This window comes from Pygoscelis adeliae, unplaced genomic scaffold, assembly GCF_000699105.1.
Source record: "Pygoscelis adeliae isolate BGI_AS28 unplaced genomic scaffold, ASM69910v1 Scaffold77, whole genome shotgun sequence".
NCBI classification, from domain to species: Eukaryota; Metazoa; Chordata; class Aves; order Sphenisciformes; family Spheniscidae; genus Pygoscelis; species Pygoscelis adeliae.
Genome location: NW_008825216.1, coordinates 303,968 through 309,095, shown reverse-complemented (window position 1 = coordinate 309,095; position 5,128 = coordinate 303,968). Strand labels below are relative to the sequence as shown.

Here is a 5,128-nt window from a genome sequence, read left to right as displayed (position 1 = left end):
GCAGGATTTTTTTTATGTTTAAACACATAAATTCTCTATTTTTACCAAGCATACTACTACTAGTGCTTAAATAAAGACTGATCATTAATAATTATATGAATACATTTGCTAATCAAAGTGTAACATCTCATTATCTTAACCATTTCCCAGGTAGAAGAGAAATAAGCATTTTCTGAGATCAGGAAAAACGGTGAATAAAAATGGCATATGATGGCAATAATCTTTCTAAAAAATGGGAAAATTAAATGTCTATATGGAAAAGGCACAATATCAGCTTCACATCTAGCAATGAGAAAAAACTAAAGACTTCTCATGGATTATATTTTCTTGGGAAAGGTAAATGAATCTTTTCACTTTTTCTTTAACTCAGAAGGAGATGTTAAAAAAACACCTTTCTACTGATCTCCTTCTCCTATTTTTGTTGGTTCAAGCTGTAACTACTTTTCAAAATTACTGAGCCATGCATCAGAAACAGCCAGTAACTAGTATGAACATGCTTTCCTTGAATAGTTTTTATTCTGTCTCTGCATGTATTCTTCAATTGAACTTACATTTGTCATGGTTCTCCCCGCTCCTTCAATAAAAACACTAAACAGTGTCCCTCATTCACACTTACACACCACTCAGTTGGCACATTCTCCACAGATTTTATTCATCACCAAGCATATCCAAGTATTATACACTTTAAAGTCCTATAAAGCATAGCACTAATATTCCGTAATGACCATAAGACACTACTATATCACTACATCTGTCCTAATGAAATATCCACATTACGATTAGCTTATGAAGCTTTCAGTACTAATACTGACCAAACCACCCACCCACCCCACAAAGACCCCCAAAACAAACCCTCGACTATTGCAGTGCTTTGTCTCTAAACTCCGAATGCTTCTTTCTGCTTGAAAGTGAACAGCAAAACTTTGGCATTTACTTGCTGTCTCTCCTTAGTAAAAAGAAAAATGATATTTTAGAGCTCCTTCTAATCCCTATGATTCATATGTCAGACTCCCTACATTCATCATTTCAAGCAAGTTTTTTTATCCATTTCCAGGCCTAATGGTGAACCACATTCCAGGCAAATTGCCTTCTTTTTATTCCTAATGCTCTAATCAATGTTAGTAAAGAATGCACATGACAACCTTCATGCAGTTATTATTGTTGACTGGCAAGATGTCTATATAAACTATCTTCTTCACTCCTCCAAAACATTTTAAAACTATGGAGACAACAACAGAAAGCCCTTCTTTTGTTCATCAAAATGCATAATCACATAGAAAAAGCAAACTCTCCTGCCTATTTTTTTCCTTGGAGCCTTTAAAGTTTCAAATCAAAGCCACAATATATATCTGATGAATATCATTATTATGACTACGCTGCAGGCATACAGGGGATCCTGCATTGCTGCAGCCATCAACCACTGTTTTAAACACGTGCCTTCTGAAAACAGAGTGCCCATGACAGTGGTCATCAGCATTAATCATAGAAAGTGACTTAAATCCATAGACAGGGATAACTAAAATTTTGGCATTAAACAGTCAAATTTCCCAAGAACCACATACGAAACTACTTCAGTGTCATCTTCAAGCTCAGCTTTAGATGCCCAGACGTATAACTACGCTTAAAACTACTGAGAAAACTGACTCAATCCCTCCTTCAAGAAACTTCCAGTTCACCTGACATATAATCAGTTCAGCTCAGAGATAGTTCAGGCTCTGCTAGAGCCTGTACACTTTTAGTACAATGCAATTTTTAAAACACAAACTCTGGTGTGATTTTCACGCTCAAGATTATAACGTGAATGGGCATAAGCAGACTATATTGTTCATAATAAAAATAGATTATTCCATTCCATAAGACAGGAAGCTATTCCTCAAACAATGATGGTTTACACCATAGCATTGCTTATATGCTTAAGCAGTGAAGACTAAAGCAATACTACAATTTCCAGCAGAATTTCCATTAACAGTGACCAGTGTAGGATCTAAAATATAATCTAGCAAATCTGGTTTCAGCCATTAGTGTACTAGGGTACATAGGTATATTAGTCTGTTTTCTGTAAAGCTATCCATGCAAATTCATCTGTTTGTTGCATCCAGCCTGAGCCTGCTTGCAAGTAAGATAGTGGATGACTCAGCTTGAGGTGAACCATCACTACAAAGACCATCTGCTACAGCACATTGTACGTTATCTCTGTTCAAAGACCTAATTGTACTTCCCCTCACAAGCACTAGCTGGATGAGGTAATTCAGTGAGACTCTTTAAAGGCTAGGGTCTTTTACAAAAAAGAGTTTTGGCTGAAATTGTAATAGGCATACAATATACTGCTACAATGGCCCCAGAAGGCAGTGAGCTAGTGTCAGGATGAGTCAGTATAGAATTATGCTGAAAAAGCCACGTGTAGTAGTTATTTGACTCAAATGAAGAAAAAAAAAAAAAAAGCTGGGCATGGAGACTGTAAATATCTGTTCTGCAACAGTGAACGATGCAGATCTTGGTGTAAAATAAGCTTTGAGTGCAATGAAACCATTAGCTCATCAGACCCAACAAGCTACAGTACAGAATAATTCTGGGGTGTTTGATATTTATTCTTGCTTGTCACAACATACTAAAATACATCACAGATGTTCACTGATGAGCGCAACAGGTTGCAGGTCTGCAGGCAGCACAAGTAAAAGTCAGAGTAGCCAGCTCCCAGTGCTGTACTTCCACTGATTCTTTTATGCTGAATCCCATTTGGAGTTAGACAAGGACGCATTTTTCCTTCTCCAATAATTGTTCATTTCTGTGTATAATAAGCCCCATCATTTCTGTTCAAGACTTTGTAATATACTAAGTTATTAACCATAGTTATTTGCATAAAAAGAGGTATCATTTTATATAGAGTTCTTTATTGAAAGAACTCAAATAAGTATCATTAACATCATTAATGCTAAACAGCTAGGAAAAGTCTCTCAGCACTAAGGAAAGAGGTATAGAACCAGGATAGGTGCTAGTGGCTTTGTTTTTACCCCCTTGTTTTCAGAGATTTTTATCTTGGCGTATACGATATATTGGAGCTCAGTCAAGGATTGGGTTTTTTTCACAATCCATTTCACCTCCTGCTTGTAGGTGACTGGAATGCTATTATCCAAATTAGTCTGCAATTCACCATCTCTAGTGAATTAACACCACAGATAAATTTGCTGCATAAAGTCAATCTGATACACTCCTAAATGTGGATACAAATATGAATGGTAATTACCACACATCTACAGGTTTGTATTCTTTTTCATCAAATAGCTTGCAAACTCATTTTGAGCATATTTTAATCAGGTAAAGACAACTAAATTATTTACTTTTGAAAGATTTCAAGAAAGAAATCGAACAAAAATGGTGTGTTTGAATTCAAGCAGCTCGCTCACAAAAACCAATGTACAAATATAAACATCAAGCAACTTATTTGCTCTCTATCAATATATGAAACATAAAGCAATATAAGTCATTCTTTCAAAATTTCACAAGGTGAAATAATCTTTAACTTAGCATTATTTTTCTTTGTGTTTTTCTGAAGCACAATAATGTGTACAGCCTATAGCGAATTGTCTGTATTGAAATGTTTCTCTGTGTGGATATTTTACTTGTAAAAACATTTAAGGAATGACTCAGTAAAAGAGATAATATAATTACATCGTCCTATTTATTACAATCACAACATTATATTAAAAGGTTAAATTCAGATACCATTCCCCAGGCTGATTTGGCTAATGTAGTCATCCTTAAGTAGATATGGTCAGTAATTGTGCATTAAAAAGTGACTGCACTTTCAACTGGTTTTTCACTTGCTGTTTTTAGAAGCAATACTATGAAATAAAAATAAACAAAAATAAAAATACCTCTCACTTTTATAACAACATAATTAAAATGCTAGCCCATAAGACCCTATTCCTACAATTTATGGACATCCTTAATTTTTACAAGTTGTTTAAAGGACTCTTACAGGTCTTTTCTAAGTTCTTGCAGGAACATGACTTAACTGTGGTAGACCTACCCATTTTGCTTCTCCCCACAAACAAACAATTGCAAAGTTCCAGTTTTTATGCGACATAATCCTGGACAGATGGCTGGGTATAATACATGGGTTTGTGCATAGACACACAGAAATATATATATATGAGCATATAGACATATATATGTATTTTTTAACTGGAGAGCATCTGCTCTTAATTTGATCATTTTCATGTGAATGCTTTTGTGGGTAATAACGCTGCTATAAGCTGTTACTATATACATTTTCATGATTATCATCATGATCCTTAGACAACAATACACCCATGTTTCCTAGCAATCAATAGGTTTGAGTTCAAGCTGAGATTCATTTGCTACATATACACAAACTCCTAGCCCATTAAAGGAAACCCGCTACTCTCAACGCGAAGGTTTGAAGAGTTCAGATTCCATCCAGGATAGAGAACTGACAGGAAAGTTGATTGATTAATTGAACTAAAATGACAGTTGTGCTGTTCTGGTGGGTTTTTTAGTCATGTGTAGCAAAAATTACTGCCCTGGTATTTGAGGGAGAAAATCTGCAAAAGGAGAAAATGAATTCTCCTATGCTTTTTCTTCCCCCCCTGCAGTTGATAAAGTTAATGCCTCAATACAAAAGTTGTTGTATCAGTGACTGCTATGTACTACTGTATATATATTATAACAGAACCTTAAAAAGCATGATGTCTATCTATGCCAGTAAAAAAACCCATTTTGGTAAATAATATCTCCTGCTATACAATAACCATAGTCTGTCTAATTTGAAATCCATAGCACACAAGGTAAGGCAGAGAATGACAATTAATATGGATCATTTAATAAGATGCCATGCTGTACTAACTTATGGGAAATAAAGGTCCATTATTCAGAAGCTAGTTTTTGTACAAGTAGTTTCTAAAATCACGAAGACATTTTGTTCACTCTTAAGACTCTTTCCTTCTTTGTGCCAGAATTATTCACTAGCAAAAACATTCCAAAGGTTGAAAATTAAAGTATAGAATTCTTCTTGCTGTTCTAGACAGTACAAACTTCTCTAAATACTTTCTATGTAAGGATTACCTTTTCCATTAGAAAAATTGCAACTGTTACCAGAGTATGGAAA

General features: G+C 34.9%; 1 protein-coding gene across 4 annotated transcripts in view; it reads right to left on the bottom strand.

Moving 5' to 3' along the window:
* RGS7 (regulator of G-protein signaling 7) overlaps positions 1-5,128 on the bottom strand; it is a 264,344-nt gene that overhangs the window by 142,052 nt on the left and 117,164 nt on the right. The window lies entirely within an intron of this gene.